The sequence below is a fragment of the Taeniopygia guttata genome, chromosome 20 (assembly GCF_048771995.1).
Source record: "Taeniopygia guttata chromosome 20, bTaeGut7.mat, whole genome shotgun sequence".
Taxonomy (NCBI): Eukaryota; Metazoa; Chordata; class Aves; order Passeriformes; family Estrildidae; genus Taeniopygia; species Taeniopygia guttata.
Genome location: NC_133045.1, coordinates 5,216,330 through 5,236,428, shown reverse-complemented (window position 1 = coordinate 5,236,428; position 20,099 = coordinate 5,216,330).

Sequence of the window (20,099 nt, the reverse complement as noted above, 5' to 3'; positions counted from 1 at the left end):
ATTTGTTTACCAAAGGGTGATTTCTTAATTGGCCACTGGTGATGGTGTTTGGATGGATTGACCAGTTAGGTTAAAGCTGTATGGGACTGGCTGGAAGGGCTACAGAGTTTGTTAATGAGTATAGAATAATATAGTATAGGAGGATGTAATAAAGAGATTGATCATCCTTCTGCAATCATGGAGTCAATGCTAATTATTACCCAGCTGGGGGCCTGTAGCAACACCCCTCTGGCCAAGGTGAGAATTTATATCCCTAGACTTGCAGTCCCTACCAGGCTGTCCACCCCTCATGTTTATTAACTGCATTTCAGTCAAAAGTTCTTCATAACCAGATCAGTCAGTTTCTGTTTTCTTCACACCAAAAGAACATCATGCTGCTTTTGTACTCTCATGTTTTGCATATTTCACCACATTCTCAGGTTCTTTAGTCAAAAAACAAGACGAGCCAAGGAGAGTGACATTGAACAATACCTACAAACATGATTTGTAATTTTAACCTCAAGCTCATGAAATACACGGCTCAAAGCTGCTGTGTAGGATGGCCCATGGAGGGATCTCTTCTCTCTGGTATGTTCTATTTTATGTCAATACCATAATCTGAAATGCTGTTTGCAATCAGCAGAGATGACTCTTTCATTCTGAGCTATCCCATAAAGAGCTCAATTTTTTTTTACTTGGGGGTTGTTTTACTCTACAAGGCAGCTCTGGGTCTTGTATCAATCACCCAGTGATGGATGGGCATCCCATGCCAGGGTCATGTGTCCCTCCAGTGCTTATTGAGCTCCAGCACCTCATCCTCCCTGGATACTGACGGCTGATCCATATGACTCAGCTCCAATCGAAACTGTGATTTTTCACTGTTAAGGACTCTTCCATTTGATGTGTTTGCACAGAGACTATAAAGGATCAAAATGCTGCACAGAAAAACAGCCCTGAAATAATGGGATTAGCTAACTACTGTGTGCTTGCACCACATAAAATTATAAAGTGGTCCCCATCTAAAGAAAATAAAAGGAGAGAAAGGGAATAATAATCAAAAAAGCCTGGATGACAGAGTCAGTGTTGCTCACTCAAGAACACACGACTTTATTTAAGCACGTAGTTGAAATATGCCATTAGGACAATTCTCCTTCAAGAGTTTGACAATTATTTGGTGCACACAGGAGCATGGCACAAATTAAACTTACCCCTTGGCATGGCCAAATGTAAGTCATTGTGTTTAAGGAGGATGTAGACGTGCAGAACAGGAGAGAGGATGGGCAAAACACAGAGAACAAAAGTAGTTTGACAGAAATTGAATAAACAGCAAATTCATTTACTGTCAGAGTGGAGACTACACTAGGAAAGATTGCTCACAAATTTTAAGTGGGCAGGGATATGAGCCTATGTGAGAAAGGAGAGAGAAAATTTGGGAAGGAGATTCTTAACAGTTCTGGGTTTTTTTCTGTATAAGTCAGTAGGTGCATAATACACAATCAAAGGATTTAGCTGATCTCAAGAAATCTTGTACCTAAACAAAAATGGAGCTGATTCCAAAGGAAAAAAAAAAATACACTGGTTTTTGACAATTTGCCTTAGGTTTTATCCCTGATTGGATTCATCCATAACAGTGTCTTTTCTAACTCAATGAGAGAAATCATTACTCAAACTGCAATTGCTTCCTGTGCCAGTAAGATAGTCTAATTGCACTTTTTTGGCACTCTCTACTGCAGTCAACACAGCACGTGCTCTTCCCATGCAACTGCCATGCCCTGAGAAATATCTGAGCTGAATGCACTGGAATGCAACCCCAGAGCTCTGTTTAACCCAAGGTGGATTTCCTTACATACCTAGAAAAGTGATGTGGTCAGATCTGAGATTTCAGCTGACAGTAATAGCTGGGTTTATACTTTCCCTGTGGTTACAGCTGTTCACACTGCAACACACAGAAAATGGAGAAACATGAGAGACTGACAGAAGGAAAGGCAAATAAAGGAAAACATTGTCCTTGTGGAGTGGACATGGCCAGAAGCATGTTGGGAGTTGTCTGGAATGGGACACAGAAGGACCAATTCTTTGCTGCTTGCATCCTGCCCCATTACTCCTCTGCGAAGAGGATGTAGGTCATTACTCTATTTACACAAGTATAGGTGACCACACAGAGACAAGGCAAGATATAATGCAGCCTTCAGAAACAAGACTTCTGCAACTCATTCCCCACTTACCAGTAGCTCACTGGGTGGTCTTGAACCATAAACCAAAGACATAGCTAATACTCTTACACAGCAATTCCAGCATCCAGCACTCCACAGCAAAATATTTGCACTTTCTTAAATTAACAATACTTTTAAAGTGTGTTTGGTCTCATTAATGTTTACAATTTTATTGCCTTTGTTTTGATTTATGAGAATTTTTTGTCCTTAAATACTTCCAAGTGCCTCAAAATCTACCATCCTTCTGTGGAACGGGAATGTGCCATTGTTCCCACTTTGCAGAACTGAAGAACAGATGTACAGGTCCACGGGGGTTGTGGATCTGTCCTTCTATACATATGACACTCACAGAAGACCTTTTGCAAGTTTGCATCCATGTGAAGAGCTGCCAAATCCTCTGAAAACAAATGGCTGTCCAGTGTTTCTCCAACAGAACTCGAGTTTCATTACAGACACCTTGTGTAAGGTGACCATACAGACCACACTTCTGCTTTTTGTCTCAAACTTGCACATCTGACAGATTAAAGAGAGCTTTGATAGGCTTTTTCCCCCCTGTTTTTTGCTGCAGTATCAATCATAGAACCAATCTGAAAGCAGGTGTTTATTTTATTTTTATTATTCTGCTAAGCACAGCATTCTCTACAACCTTCAGGGAAGGGGAATAAGGAAGAATAGCATCAACTGCCAAGAAAATATCAAAAGCTAATAACCATCCTTCTGAATTTTAATCCATAGCCAACCCCAAAATAGTTCACTCCATACACACTTTGCACTTTTGATGAGGAGAAAAGGAGGTGCTTCATTCCAGAATCATCTTAAAAGGAGGATCATGTTAATAATGGTGAATTAACACTGATTCTTAAAGATTACACTTTCCTCCTTAAAATAGTAGTCAAAAATTGATATCATGAAGTAATTCAGGATCAAATAACAGTTCTCATGTGAATGCATATTTCATATAAGTTTCCTTTTTAGTTTGCACTGTAGACTAAATCATTGGAGGAACAATTTTCCAGGAGAGATGTGTGATGACGTGAATGGGCCACTGTCTGTGTGGTTCCTGATGTGTGCAGAGCCAAGAGCATTTGGGCACAGCCATTTGGTGCCCGAGGCCACCATTCCAGTTGACATCAGGACCTTAATCCACTCCAACACTCCAGCTAAGTGGCCATGCAACCTTTGCAGCACCACAGCCACTCAAGGCAAATAAGTAAGACTGAAAATATCTTCTGCACCTCCACTCCACATTCATCCTGGGGAAAATCTGTTTCCTAATTTGTGTTTTCAGTCCTTCAGCTGTGTTAATTTTACTGTGGGTGAAAGGTGTGAGTGTAATTATGCAGCAGAAATTACCAAATAATGAAGATCACTACAACACTTTCAGATTTTTGGAAGCCTGTTGGCACAGTATCAAAATGAAACATAGCACAAGAGTAAAAATAGAAATTGCAACCCATAACTACTTAATTTTGACAGGAAAGGCTGACATGTTTCTTAATAATTTTATAGCTTTCAAAAACACCAAAGGATTTGTAGTCTCTACAAACCTGAGCTTAAGTAAATTACAGGCAACTACTCTGTTGATCTGCTTTCACTTTCAAATTCTTTATATAGGCTTATTACAATAGGTTGAAAAATAAATTAGTGTTAGAGCTTCACTGAAATAAAAAATTAAGATTTCTTTTACTACTTTACTTCCAGTCTTAATATTTCATAATTTTGATATTTCTCTCATCTTTCACAGGCACAGATGACAAAAAACATGTAGAATATAGATTTACAGACATTTTCCAAATGGACCAAAAGCTCTGAGATGATGATTACATGTAATTACAAAATATTGATGTTTTCTGCAAAGAAACTGATGGAACCTGGACTAGGATGGTCCATAGAAAAATTTGTATGGAGAAGAAACAGGGTATTGCTACTCAAATAGTTAAGACTACTGTGCAATAGCATTTTTATATGTACAAATAAATGAGAGAGCATAGCCCCTGACAAAAACAGATTGGGCTGAAAATAGACAAAACACAAGCATAGCTTGGTTATAATTATGCTTAGGCCAGCAAGACCCAGGCACTCTGTGCATCGTGTAAACATCAGGCAGTAGGATTTGTTTATTTTATTCTATAAATGAAAACTAGATAGTCGTAGGCAATCTGGGGGGATAAAAATTAAATAAAATCTGAGCTTTGTTCTGAATGGATTTTTATGCTAACTGGACAAGATCTCTAGTGACCCCCAGCAATGAGAATAGTCTTGTCTCCAGTCTCCTCAAAGAGACAAATTGCATTAGTGCAGCACATAACACTGGCCTGATGAATTAGCTTTTACTTCACTAAGAGATTCTATGCAAAGGTGAATAATTCCTGCACAGAAGAGAGAAAAAGGGCAACCCTTCCCACAGCCAAGACACATGACTATACCCACATTAAAAAAGTACAAACAGTTCAATTTCACATATAAAATATGTATAAAGTTTGGCCAGGGAAATTTAATTATTAGTGATCTGCTTATACCTTGAAATACCTTGAATCCAACAGAAAGGTGGAGCAGGCAGCTGAGAACAAGGCCTGGAGGGGAATCCTCAGGAACCTCACCCACGGGTAGGTGTGGTCTGCAGTCCCTATGGCCAACATAACCTCCTCCCTCCATCCCAGGAGACCTTATCCCACCACCACAAAACCCTTTAAGGAAAACTAAAAACTCCCTACACAAACAGTCATCAGGAAAGATTGTCAGGGATTGTGGAGAAACATCACCTTTTTTGCTCAGAATTTGAGCAATTTGGTGGAGACATTCAGAAACCACAGAGCTCATTTTACACGAGCTTCAACACATTTCAGCTGCTGTCCCAAACCCAGATGTACTTCCAAAGAAAGCTGGGGATTCAGGATGCTACAGCCTAACAGAAGAACCAGAGATGCTTCTGGAGCATCAGCAACGTGAACATCAGATGGAACATGGACCAATAGCACTTTAACTCAATTTTTGATTAAGAGAAACAAAGGATCCTCTCTGAGACTTCCCATTAATGTTGCAGGGCAGATACACCACTTCAAAAAGCAACCTGCTATCCTTCCTGATTTGCTCACATTCCATGGTCTGCTCAATGGCTATTAATTGTCCAGGTACAATTCTAACGAGCAGGTGAGCTCTGGAGCTCCAAACAGTTTAGAGATGTCAGTAAAGACTTTAAGATGACCCTAACGCAGTTAAGCTGCAATAATCCCCTGAAGTGTTTAAGTGCCTTAGGTCAGCAATAAGCTGCTCTCAGGAGTTAATCAGGAAGACTGTCTAATTAGGACAATGAGCTCGTCACCAGCACATCCCAATGAGGAAAGCCAATTATACTATTAAAAGTCACATACTTCTATAATCCCATGGAAATCAAACTATAGCATTTGCTAAATAAACCAGACACACTCCAACTAACCTACACAAGCTTGGTGTAGCTTATGCTTAAAACTGTTATTTAGTGCTACATTTTACACACAATTACCGATCTTGCATTTTGTGTGTGAATTACATGACTTCATCAGGTGTTTTTTTGCAGAATGCAGCACAGGTTCTACACCATGATACTGACCAGGAATGACTAGACTGATTGCTTACTTTAATAAGAAATCATCAGCCATAGATTTTATGAATAATTCATCAAAAATTCAAAACTTAAAAAGAATAGAACAGCTAAAGAAGTTGAGATTTCCTAAACATAAAAATTCCCTCTTTACATATCACAAACTACTTTATAAAGCCTAAGTTTCAGATTGCTTGCTCTTCTGCTATAACAATGATCCACCATTGAATACTTTTTTGCACCACAAAAGTACTTTTATCTTTATATTGTTCAATTTCAATTGAAATTTCACTCTCTAATTCAGGCTGATGTTCATATTATTTTGTATTATTTGTTCAGAGCCAGATTATAAGTAGAATCAAGTCAATGGATCACAATTCAAACACTGGAACAGGCTGCCCAGCAAAGTGGTTGAGTCACCATCCCTGGAGGTATTGAAAAGTGGTGAGCTTGGCAATGATCCATTAATGGTTGGACTTGATGGACTCCCAGATATCTTTTCCAGCCTGAATAGTTCTATGAATCTATGAATTCAGCTCCTATTTATTCAAAATCTTACTAAACCAAACACTGTCTTTTATAAGCATTTTATAATAAATGCTTTGTGTAAGAATTCAGGGCTAAACACAGGCTTGTCAAAACCCATGCAATATCAGCATATTACACGAGCAAATCAACAGGCATCACATTTAGTTGCATAAAACTATTTTAAAGCCATTTCCAAGCTTGCAGGTTGAGTTGCACTTGTGATTTGGGAATCAGACTGCACATCCAGTACATAAGTCTGGCCCTAATTTTCTATTTGCCAGTATGCTGAGAGTAGATTCATAACTCATTGGCAGATGATTCATAATGGAAATGTTAGAATAGCTTTAGTGTGCTGAGGAGTATGTTCAGATTACTGGTGTTCTAAGCACCATTTGTGGGGGGTGGGAAGTTTAGATACTTCCCATCACTTCTAGACTTTCAGGCAAACCCCCAAATACAGGATTCAGGCAGGGCTGGCTGACCCAGGGCATAAGGAATTAATCAGCATCATGAGAAATATGCAAGTACAGATTTAATAGAAGGGAACCAGCCATTTGTTGAGTCTGCTGGGTTTATCACATGTACAGACTCCATCAATGGACACACAAGCATTTTCTGGTTTTCTTTTGTTTTTACAATCTCCTTTCTCCTAATCAGAGAATTAAAATTAACAACCTCAAAACCAGCTTGAGTTGCCAAGAGTCTTTCCTGGCCTTACTGTAAGTCTGGGACAGAGAAGATTTAACGTGAAAAAATTCAGGTTGGGAATGACCTTCTGCACTGATTGACTTTAGTGGAATGTAAATGATGGGCAGTAAATCAGGAGACATGCACACCTCTCAGTGAATCATACCATTCCCTTCAATCCCATCTAGAGGGAGAGACATAAATCCTCCCAGTTCAAGCTGGGCCATGAGCAGCCCTTTACATTTCCAATTAAAGATGCTCTGTCCTTTGCCCAGCACTCAGTTGGGACACTGCACATTAATATGGTAATCAGCAGCCCAGCAGTGGGACATGGGGACCTCACTGTCTCTGCCATGTCCATCCCCAGCCTTCCTCCCAGCTGGATTGGAGCAGGGTTTGGTGTGACAGGCAAATCCCAAGAGGTGAGAGAGAACCCTTCATTAGAACTGATTTTAATGCTACACTGCCAGTAGGCAGTGAGTTTTTGGTGATCAGGGCTCTCACACCAATCCTCTGGGGCTGCAGGCCAGGTACAGATCCTTCCCACTCCAAAACAAGTGCACAAGAGTCCAAACACAGCCCCATGGCTTGAATACCCATCAGTTACCACCATGTCACTGCCAAATCTGCAGCTGGGAGGTTCTTTTTTATGGGAATAGCTTTGCTCTTCTGGGAAATCAGGGGACAGCAGAGACAGCAGGCACAGCCCCGTGGCTGAGGGCATTAAGGGACATTCCCAGTCACCACCTCTGAGCCCACTGGTGAAGGGGATGTTTGGGGGGTTCCTGGAAAGGGTGCCTCTGCAGGAAGGAAAGCCTGGCAGCACTGACCAATCCTCCTGCTGGCCCTGCATGTCCCTTGTTACCCTGCTATGAGATAAAGGAGCCCAGGAAAAGAGGGAAGGGGCCAGGGAGGTGTGGGTGGTGGCCACTTTCTGCACCAGTGCTGGAGATCATCCGTGTGAAGAGGAGTTTCAGCACATGACTCAAACTCCTCAGAGTCCACAGGCAACTACAGGGAAAGTGACTGAAACAGAGTCAAGGTACCAAACTGGGGGTTTAGGGGCTGGAAATGAGGTATGAACAGGCATAAAACCTCCCATCACTTCCTATGGCAGTGAGGACAGGCTGCCTAGAAACAGGAGTTAGGAAAATTATTTTTGTTGTTGTTTTCACTAGTTTGGCATCAAGCTGTTACCCACCCAAACTCAGTTCAATGAATTCTCTGCCTTTTCTAAGTCCTCCTCAAATTCCTTCTATGAGAATCATAATATTTAAACCACCTCATTACTCTGATACAACTGCTTTTGCCCAGAGCTCTTGAAAACAGTGGATGGAAAGAGCAGACATAGACCCTAAAAGTGGGGTTTAATAGAGTTAGGAGCTGAGATTGTACTCTCCAAGCTGCACTTCAAGTTGTTCAGCCACAGGTCCAGGGCTTTAAGACTTGGTGCTATCAACAGTGGGCAAAATGTGGGTATCTGGCAGGTAAGTCATTGCCACCCTTCATGGCTCAGTTGAGGATTGCTAACTTCTGGCTTAAACCATGTGGATAGAGAAAATGGATGCCAGTTACTTCTCTAGAGACTGGATTAGAGTGATGCTGGGGTTAGGGACAGTGGTTATCCATGATGCAGACCAGCAGACATGGGGTATTTTTAAAAACATGAGCTTTTCCCTCACAGTAAGCAGATGAAACCTCGTTTACCTGCAGAAAGTGGTGCCTTGTAACCAGAATTTTTTTGTTTTGCTTTTTTGGTGTTTTTGTGGTTTTGACTTTTTTGTTGTTCTTATTTTGTCATTGGAGTCTTTTTTATTTTTTAACTTCAAGGAGGATTTACCTTCCCTAAAAAGATGGAGAGTAAAATCCTGGATTGAAAAGCACTCCTCCCACACTGGCCACCTTACCCCACCCTGCTCTCTTCAGCACTCCATAGCTATTTTTAACATCTCATTTCCTCACATTATGGCAATTTACATACTTAAACACATCACATTATCGTCCAATATATAAACAAAGTGAGATAATACACTGTAAAGAGACTATTAAAAAACCCTGCAGATACACACACAGGAGCTTTTGGAAATCAGGCAGTTCTTTGAAGCAAAGCAGTTGTCCTGTATCAGTAATGGGAGGATTTCTCAGCAACACTTTACAATAAAGCAGACTTAATGAGAGCCGAGCAGTGGTGTAATTCCTGTGGAATTGCATATTGAAAGCTACATTCATACCCAAGGAGCCCATCAGGACCAGTATTGTTAGCATGAATGCTGAAGGAATTGCAAAATGAATTGCCATTTTGTTATCAAGTGCTTCCGATTGGCTCTATCCTGCCATCTGTGTCATTGGGAGGAGGGGAAGCAGCTCAGGTCCGAACTTGGGCATCTCAAAGGTGGGTCAAGGGGAAATTTTATGCTGCAGCATCCTCTGCTTCTTCACTGAAGAAGTTCAGTGCACCTGCCTTCCTGGGAAGAAATGCCAAAACAAAGAGCAGATCGCCAGGTCCTGGTAAGGCAGCTCTGACCTTAAGTGAAAAAGCAACACCATTTATTGATCAGCCATGCAAAATCTAGTGATAGGTCACAGCAAAACACTGCTTAGAACAAGGGACTGCAAATTATTTGGTTCTTCTGAGGCTCCTGCAGCCTTCTCTACTTCTTGGTGGTGTACAGTAAATGTTGTAAGATGTAAAAACTCGAGAAGCTCCCCAGAAAAGAAAGGAATGTGCAACTTATGTCTCATTTAGCTCTACAGAGAAAGAACGGATATTGAGTGATTTAAAAGCCTAAATTACATTCCCAAACATCCAGATCACACAGAAAGTCACTCACTTCTGTTTGAAACACAGACTTAGCTCATATATGTGCTTAATTGTTGTATAGAGATGCACAAAACAATTTTTTTAAGTTTTCTCTTTTTGTTAACTTCTGTTGGAATGATAAAGGAAATCTTTAATGAAAAAATGTCTTCATTTCATCACCTTGTTCTATAACTGAGGTACTGACACTCCAGTGAGTTAGATTTGATCTCTCTACTGAATTCCCACTTTTGTCTTTATTTACAATTCTCTTTCAGCCTTCAAGATAAAGAATTACAGTATTATTCATCTCCTTATGTTGGTATTGCCACACTAGGATGCTTTCCAAACAGAAAAGCCTATTTTGACTCTTGGCACAGCCCTCACATCACAAATAATCTGGAAATTACAGGGCAAGATGCACCAAGACCGATCCCTGTGTATGCACAGGAGCAGAGCACCGCACCTTTCCTTCCCACTTCTTTTTGAGGCCATCCAGCCTGACACCTCCCATCCTGTCTGGCTGTGCCATGGTTCAGCCTGGGAGAGGCAGGGCTGCCTCCTTCCAAAGGTGTGGCACCCAGCTGTGAGGGACTGGGGGAACGCAGGACAATTCCAGAGGTTGGCAGCTCCCATTAGTGCTCGGCGCTCTGGGGCGGTTTTCAAGTTTGCTTTAGGCTGCAGCATTTTCCTTCTAACAGTTTCAGAGCTCTATAATGGTGAGGTCAAGGACATGCCTATGTCATTTGAGAGAAACTGAGGCTCAGAGACAAAACCCCTTGCTCTAGAAGATATTATACCCACAGCACTTGACAGGATGGAGCCAAACAATTCAGACTGGAATTAATGACAAATGTCTTTCTCCTCACAGTCATACATCCAGGTTGTACTTTGACCATGCCAAAGCCATCACTTGGCTCTGTCCCCCTGCAATTTCTTTGTGGTTTGCTGTAAGATCCACTCCAAACTGATTCATTTCAGATGATGAACATGTACCATGCAAATGTTGTAGTGGGTGCTTATGGGTCCAATCCCTGACAGTCAAGTTATATGGCAGAGCACAAAGAATAAGTTTTTTGAAAATTAAATTCTTTAAATTTACAGTACTATTAAAAAAATAAATAAGTTTAAATATTTCCAGATCTAGCAGAAGAATTATTCAAACTAAGTTTATAGGTCTGACTCTCCCATACATCACTCTAAATCAGAGGGGATTTTGCTAGACCTGAATGTGAATAATTTATGATCTAATGGGAAATACTCTTCACATAACAAAAGCTTAAGAATAGTTCCCTCTCCAGAAAAAAAGGCCGCAGTTTAGTAAAGCAAACACTGAATGTCACAACTGCTCACTTGAAGCATCATGTATTAAAGACAAAAAATATATAGTCACCTTTAGGAAGGCCCTACACCCACGAGCACCTTGCCAGCAGTACACACAGGGGAAGGTGTCCATATTCCTTCCAGCTTCATTGCAACTGAGATCCTGCAACACTGGCTCATGAGAGCACTTGTACAGGGCTCCAGTGAAATTAGACCAGGGAATGCTTTTAGAATAAATCTCAGACTTAAAGATACTTCTGTGATAATTTGAGACAGATAGCTCTTTCCTGTCAGTCAGTTTTTCCCTCCTTACAAGGAATTGAGCACCACCTCTAGCTCATACCCAGAGGGTGGAAGACACTGACCCTTTTATTTAAAAATGTTAAACCTTTTAGCACCATATCTCTACCTGCAAAGAACCTTTACTGTACCTAATGTGGGTCCTACAAATACAGCAATGATTCAATAAGGGCCAATTTACAAAAAGCCTCAATGCTCCCCCTTATTCTTCTCTTTGAAATAAGAGAGGGAGACAGGCATCTTTAAAATTCTGCATTTCAAAGTTATCCTTTTTCCTTTTGTTGGGAGGTGGCAAAATCAGACTATTTAAAGAATTGTCTGATGATATTTTAAAAGGCTTTGGTTACACTGCCTTGGGGAGTTGAGTAAAACAAAGGTAATTCAAAGATAGTGCACAGGTTTGTGATCTGTCTCAGCTTGGTTGCTCTTGCCCTTAATTGCATGCATCCTTCTTGTAGGGATTTCAAAGGAAAGTTCAGCACCTGAAACACTGATCCCTGCCTCTGCACTGGGAACAAGTGCTAAACCACAATTTATGCACATGCAGCTCAACTGAACCACCAGGATCAGCCTCAGGTACACGCCACAAGCCAGATGTGCGTGGGCACTCCCTGAAGGAGCCCCTGGTAGCACATCCTGCCAGGTTTTACTCCATCAAAACCAGCAAGAACATAAAAAAAAACATGAAATAAATCAGGAGACACACGTGCAACCTGGTGTCCAAGCCATAAAGGTCTCCAATCTCTTTGCTATGTCCCATCTCTGCTTTGCATTGTAATCTTGATCCAGTTGCTGAGCACAGAATTCATCTCGTTTAACTGAAACAAACTAAATAGGGACACCTACATGCAGGTACATTTTTGAGTTCCCTTTCATGATCAGTAGGGAAAAGTTGTGTTTCCAGAGCTGTTATTTTCTTCTAATGAGGACAGAGGACAGAAAAGCCCATTGCAGAAGTGCCTGCTTCACAGTGCTTCACGCTGGCTGTTCATGGGGAACACAGAGCTACAAGGCACAGCCTGCAGTTCAGATGGATCCCACCCCTGTGGACTTGGGCTGGGCCTTATGAGACCTAATAAAAAACTCCCATTCTTCTCAGTAGGCACCAAAATAGGCATCTAACCTACCTCATAACTTTGGGGATTGGTATTTTGCTGGTTTAAATTCAGGGGGTAGGGTGGTGTTAACATTTTTTTAATTTTTCAACAGCTTTTAGCAGTTTAACAATTTCTTCAGCCAGCATTAAAACACAATGGAATCAGTCCAGTTCAGTGCTCCAGGCTCAGGAGCTCTGCACCAGGCTGACTTTTTTACAGCTTCATATCCCCTCAATTCTTCTGAAGAACAGACCCTTCTATACTTTGCTTTTCTGAATACAATACTAGTATCAACTCTTGCCTCTCCTGATAACAAGACAACTCATTTAAACACAGGAAATGTTACATATTAGCACTAAGAGAGGACATAAATTTTCCATTCCTATTTCAAGTAACTTGGGGAAATACAACATATTTTCCGTTATATAATGCATAGTTTGAATTCAGATAAATGAGGTAGAACATTATATATGCCTGTTCCTCATGCAAAAAAAAAAAAAAAAAACAAAAAAACCCTCACTTTTTAAAACTATAAAAAACTGCTGTTACCGAAACAATAAAGATAAATCCAACGTTGAATTCAGCAGGCACATTTCTGCAGCCATTTAGTGTGTGGGCCAGAGCTTTAGACCAGGTCCAGTTGTGAGCCAGTGCCAGGCTCAGGCTCAGTCTCAAATCTGTGCAATGATGGGACACAGCCAGATGTGAGTGGTAACACTGCCCAGGCTCCAAGCTGGCCGGATGCAAACCAGTCCTGCTCTGAAGCTGGAAAAGGGAGGATTTTTGTTTGAGAACACCCTCATTAAAGTACCTGAAGAGGTTTCAAGAAGATGCTGGATTCTGACAGCAAAGGCACACGCATTGTGAACAGCACTGTCCTCCTGGGGCAACGGAGCTCACATCCTCCTGCTATTTATCTGTGGAAAGGGACAACCTCCTGCTATTTATCTTCACTGCCATAAGTGGAATTTCCCTATTTATTTAGGTGGAGAGATCTGTTGCAGATAGTTAGGAACTGATCTGTAATGTACACACACAGTATTTGAGCCTTAACAGTTAGCATGGAGAAAAACTTTTGTATTCAAGAAGTCTTCCTGCACACAGACACCAAAGCTAAATCCAGCAATTAGCAGTGTAAGCTACATTCCGTCCTAATCACAGTTTGAGGAACCAAATGTAATCTATTTTATGGCTCAAAAAACGTATGTTTCTTTATTTTATTAATCATTACATTTTTCACTTTTGGTTGACCCTTATCTCCCCCCTGGCCTATATCACTTTGCTGACAAAATTTTCATTATTTAAGGTTTTCCTCTAGACATAGGGCTGCTTTCCTGCATTTGAAATGCAGCCAGAGAACACTCAGCATGGAGACCTTTCAAAAAAAGGTGGGTTTTGCCAGCTAGAAGGGTGGAGATGGCTACATTTGAGAGTTTTTGTGCTTCCTGAAGTGCCCTTTCACCCACAGTGTAAATGAGTGGTGACCTTCTGTTCTGATCCACCGGTCTGAAGGAGAAGGGTCCTGCACATTCTTATAATTTCCGCAGGAACTGGTGGGATGCCAAATTCATTTCAGCTGCTGAAGGAACCTGTCATACCTCGAGTTCAACAGACTTAATAGCCTTGAGCTCACAACGTAATAGCATTATTCTGTATGTTGGATGGTGAATAAAATGCATTATAGCAATGTTTAGGCTATCGTGGATCTGACCAACCCATCAAGAATTGTGCCAAACAAAAAGAAACTCAACTTTGAAATGCCCAAACTTGGCTATGCTCCAGTTAGAGCACAGCTAAAACAAATAAATAAAATTAGTCCAAGTTTTCTGGTTATTTAAAACAAAAATAAACCCTAACTGATTGTTATTCCAATGTATTCTACTCTAATACTTAATGAAAAAGAGTGAAAGTAAAACCAGAATGCAGTTTCAAAAGAAAAATCAAGAATGTTTCACAAAAAAAATCACAAATAAATCTTTCGACTTTGCTTTCAAACTGAGATATCATGAGAACAATGATAACTCAGCAATTTATTCTGATTTGACAGAACTGAGTGCAGGTGGACCTCTACCAAAGCTTGCAATAAGTTTGTATTTTTCTTCAAATATCTTCTTTACAGCATCCTCTGCATGTATAAACCCCTGTTCACCATAGGAGTTATTTTCTACAGACAGAAGTAAAATAGGAATCAAGCTGTGTATCTTCATATTCTGTTCAACCAAAAAGCCTCTGATTTTAAAAGCTTATATTTTACAATAAATTTACATTCCAAATTAAGGAATGTCCATGATCAAGGCATCATCCTGCAGTGGTAACTATACATCAAATGATGTTCTGTTATTGAATTTGATGAAACATTTTCCTTTTTGATTGGTGCTGTCTATGAGGCAGAATTAGGAATACCTTTAAAGGTATTCCCAATTCAGGTAAGGTATACCTCATTTAGAGTAAGAAATGTCCCTACTTCCTGCCATGCACTCTGTGTAAAACCATTTCTGGGCACAAAATGTCAGTGCTGTCAGAAATCTTGCCTGGACACCACAAGTATAGACTGCCTCAGAACCAGATGATATAATCACTTTGAAAACACAAACTGGTCACCAAACTTTCACTGGGAGGTGACTCGGATGGAAAGCAGAAAGTGAGAGCTGGGACATCACTGGGGGCAGCCCTTGCCCACTGCTAGGTACATCTCCAACTCTGCTCTCAAAGAAAACCCGTGTGCTCTCCCACCTGTGTTGGGTGGCCCTGGCACCCAAAGCTGACTTGGCAGCTCCAAGCCCCTTCAGCCTCCTTGACACTATAAACCAGCCTGTTATAAATTCAAATCTCCTAAGTCCAGAAGGAAAACCATGTTGATATGGGCAGATTGTAGCTATGAATATTCAAAGTATCTCCATTTCAGCTTTCATATGTTTTAGTATAAATGGCCTCAGCTATCTGATACAGAAGAAATAAGAAAAGTAATATATATATATTTTCAGGTACACCATTCTTTTATTGAAAAAGTTGTCTTACCCCTTCTCATATCAATATTTAATATGTTTACTTGATTACTGATGATAAACTGATCAATTAAAGGTTATCCCAATGATATTGAAATGCTGTTAACAGGCATTCCCTCTTTCAGGACCACTCTGCACTGCAGACAGTATTGCAAGAGACAGCAAAACAACAATTAATTCAAAGGGAAATACTTCCCACTCACCCCCACACCTCCCAAAAAAAAAAAAAAAGGAAAAACAGAAAAAGCCAGGATATTAATATCCAGTGATGTTTCCAACCAAAAGTGCATTTTCATTCAAATATTGTTCTTCCTACTGCTGCAAAATGTGCTCAGAAAAAAAACCATGACAAATGCTTGTAATATTTACAGGATGTCACTGCAGTAAAATATTAATATATTTTCCTCCTTGCAGAACAACAGTGTACTCCTATTTCCATAGAAATATGCAATGGGTTTATCAGAGCCGCTCGCTGTGTGCCTTTCCAGCACACACTCTGCGCCCAACACTAACTAGGACTGGTGCCAATACAATTTGTACTACAGTAATCTATTAGATTCAGCCAGACTTGCCTGAGCCTGAGGGGCTGAAACAGAGCAGCTACACTGGGAATGTTTTGTACAAGCCAGAGCTGAGAGGGAGAGCAGGAGGGCGATGCCATCCCAGGCTGTGCTAACACTGAGCTCTGGTCATCCCATGGCTGGTGAGAGCAGACCACAGCATCTCCCCCTCTCTGCCATGCAGAGCCTCCTCACTCTCTTCATGCTGAATCAGCTCCTTTCAACCTCCAATTCTTCTCTTACTTCATCAGAGCTTGAGCAATTTTGCCTCCCATTTCAAATTATCTGAACTTCAAAATATCTGCTGGGTAGAAGAACGATTCACCATTTCAAAAGTCCTACATTTTCAGTGTCTCCTTGCCTAACCCTCTGCCCTTCTGCAGCTCCACAAGCGTGCTGAGAAAGCAGATATTCCAGTTGCAGATGGCCTCAGGCAAGCCTACGTTGGTCGTTGGTCGAGGTCAGTCAAATCTGGCAGCTGGGTTTTGCCAGCCCTGCCTTCCTGCTCGGAAGCAAATAAGCAGCAGCTCACTCCTTTGCTGGCCTCCTCCCAAGCCATGCTCCCACTGAGGGAGCTGAAAGTCCCCTCTCCATCCCAGCCAGCATTTCCTCCTGTAGCTCTTCCCCTTGGTGCTGTCTTAGGTGTTGAGGAGAGGGTTGATGAATTTTCCAGAAGCTTTTGGTGCCTCTCTTAGTTCATACCAAGGTGTAATTATTGGCTCTGTTAGGCAAACTTGCAGTGCCAAGTCTCTCACAACCCAGAGATAAAACAAGTGACACCGATTTCTGCGGATTAGGGACGAAGCCACACAAACTCAGTGTGCTCTCTATCTGGGAAAACAGCAAATGTGCACACTCTCTGTGCCTCTTAACATCAAAGAACAACAGAACACAACAACTGGGCTTCTCCCAACACTTCCAAATGCTTCATGGGCCAGCACTTGCTTTTATTGTTATTCTTATGCTTCTGAAATAAACAACATGGAAAAGCCCAATCCTAATTGACAACAGCTTACACAATGACAGCCAAATTAATGAAGCTTGAGATCAGAGGGGAAAGGTTTCAATTATCCACATGTCCTAATGCAAGGACAAGGCTAGGAGTGCCCTGGGCCTGTCTGCTAATCAAAGCTTCTCTCCCAGTATCCCAAAGATGACAATTTAGTCATTATTAGCAATCATTAACATCCTACCAGCCTTTAGAGCTAACATTTTTAGCTCTGAAGTTACCATTAACACTTAATGTTAGAAACTAAAGACATTCACTTAAGTTGGATTGTTTTATCTGAATGAGTCAGCCTTATTTTTTCAGGTTTGGGCTTTCTAATAGCTGAAGTTTTCATCATTGCTTGACTGCTGTTTTCATTAGCTGATACTGTTGAAAGTTAAAATACACTCAAGACTACAACATTCATTTTACAAGTCTTCTTAAGTAAGGTTTGGGTGTGTAACCTGCAATTAGACTAGAAAATGCACTATAAAGTGAATTTATTAGCATTTGTAAAGGGGAAGTCAGAATGAGCTGACAGGTTTTTTCCCCTGTAACTTCAAGAAGTGAGAATTTACTAAAAATAGTGTGAAGTAGGGAAAGAGTTGAAAGGAACATGAAAAGGGGAAGGCAAAGGGAATAATGGGACCACATAAATATTTTAAATACCTATTTGTATACCACGCACTCCACAGAACTACCACATATTACAAGGTTTCCAGCTACAATGACATCTGACCATGCTTCCTTTTGTCCTGCAGAGAACACACTCAAGCAGTACAGGCCATGACTGAGCACAGACACAATTCAGTGACCTCCAGTGTCCTTGTCACTGACATGTGATATTTATGCATGTGAGGCTAATCTGAAGCCTCTCTCAAGCTCCCATTCATCATTAGCCCATCAGATGCTGACTAGACCATATATCTCTACCTGGATGCTCGCTAATCTTTGACTATTAAACAGGGATAAACCACAAATTTTGTACTGAGGGCCTGTCACTCAACTATTTGGATCTACTTTGTGGCCAGCTCCTTTTGTAAGGAAGCTGAATATAACCTTCACCTAGGGCTTGTCCTGGGCAGAAAATGCTGCTTAGCAAGAGCCCTCAAAAGCCAAATTCCCAGGTTTTATACACCAGCATGGATCTGCTCAGTCCAATGGAGTCATGCCAGATGACACCAGCTGAGGATCTGGCCACACATTTTCAAGGTACTCAATTAATTAAGCTTTATAACAACCTTGCAAGGTTCAGCAGTGCAAAGTGAAGTGGGAACAGTGCAAGAACTCCAAGCCAACAGCACACAAGGAAATGCTGCTTCCCAAAGGGCAAATATCTTGACTGCCTTGCTTTTTAACTGTACATTCCATCCTTCCTGAGTCAAAACCCCTCTCTAAGCTCCATAAAGCCAAAAATAGTTGTAGCATCAGGCTGCAGCATTAAGAATTGAACCTGTGGGCTCTGTACCTGCATGTGTGAGATTGTGCAGGAACTAAGAGATCAAGATGGGCAGCCCAGGTTGTGTTGAGTTCCCCTCTCTTCTCAGTCTGGCCACAGATGAAGCCACACTTTGTCTCACAGAGAGATGCTGAGTTGCTTTTTATTCATTGCAACAGTCAAAGAATTGTCTACTATTGAGGAAAATAACTGCAATATTAGAAACTAAATGCTTACATTCTGTTGTTTTTCCTAGCATTTAAAAGAACAGGGCATAGTCAGTAGAAATCCTCCTGCTTCCCATGTGCTTGCAGAAGGCAGCTTGACACCCAGAAATTCTGAAACTCACAGAAATGCCTCTTTTCCACACACTGCATGGAATTGGTTTGTTTTAATTCAGTAACACTGACAAAAACACTGAGGCAAAGAACAAGTGAAAATAAGCTTAAGATGGAAGGTTTGAAATCTATGAAAATAACCCTAGAAACAACTAAATTCTCTTACTGCATAAGCAAAGATCATGCAATTTCACCCAACAAATTATCCAATAACCCAGCTCAGCTGTTTCAAACTCTGTTTTATTGCCCTGTGCCCACTCAGCCTTAACCCAAACCATTGCACTGAAGGAAGGAGCAATAACATTAGTAACTTCCAGATTTGCTGGACTTGCAGAGGAGTTCTACAGCCTGTGCTGAGAGGGCTTGGGAAGGCTCCTGGCATTCTCTCCTGCCTTTGCACATCTACCGCCTTGCCCAAATTACCCCACTGGAAGTACTCCCTTACCCCACACTCATCGCTTTATCCTTACTAAAGTGAAGAATGCAGCTTATTCACAGCATCCTCCTAGGCTGTTGATCCTGCCTGGAGAGATGAGTGAAGAGAAGCTGGAGCAAACTCCACCAACCCAAACCCAAAGAGCTCCCACACTCCAGCCCTGCGTGCAGAGCAGGAGCGACTCTTCAAAGGCACATCCCGAGCATCAGCTTGACCTTCAGCACCCCGAGCAGCCTCGGGCCTTTATCTGAAGGAGTGAAAACATCCCACCAAATTTCAATCAGAGGCTTTCAAAGGTTCGCAGTTACAAAACAAACCCCGGTGCGGCTCCGCTGTGGCACAGGCAGTGGGAAGGTTTCCGGCTGTCGGGCCGGGTGTATAATAGGCCTGATTTATAGTTACCAGCATGGGACTTGATTCGAAAGCTCAATCACCGTGACTTCTCACAGTGGGGTTTGCATGCTGCAACGGGCCTCAAAATTGGAGAGGAATTTACCTCCCGCTGCCGAACATTACATAACAATCAACAGAAAACAAGCGGAGAGCAGCAGGAGGTCCCCATCATTAGCCTGAACAGTCATGTTAATGGAGATGTACACACACTCATCTATCTGCACTTATTATGGAGCTTGCCAGGCTGTGGGATTACACTGCAAGAAGGAGTCTAGGGCAGAGAGAGACAAGATATGGCAAAGAGCTTCAAAACTCCACTCAGCCCACTGAGATTTCCACGTTAACGTGAGAGTCTGGGGTCTGGGATGTCTGAATCTCACGTGTAGCAAATGGGTCACAAAGGTTTGGAGGTGTATGTGACCTTGCACAGTGCAAAA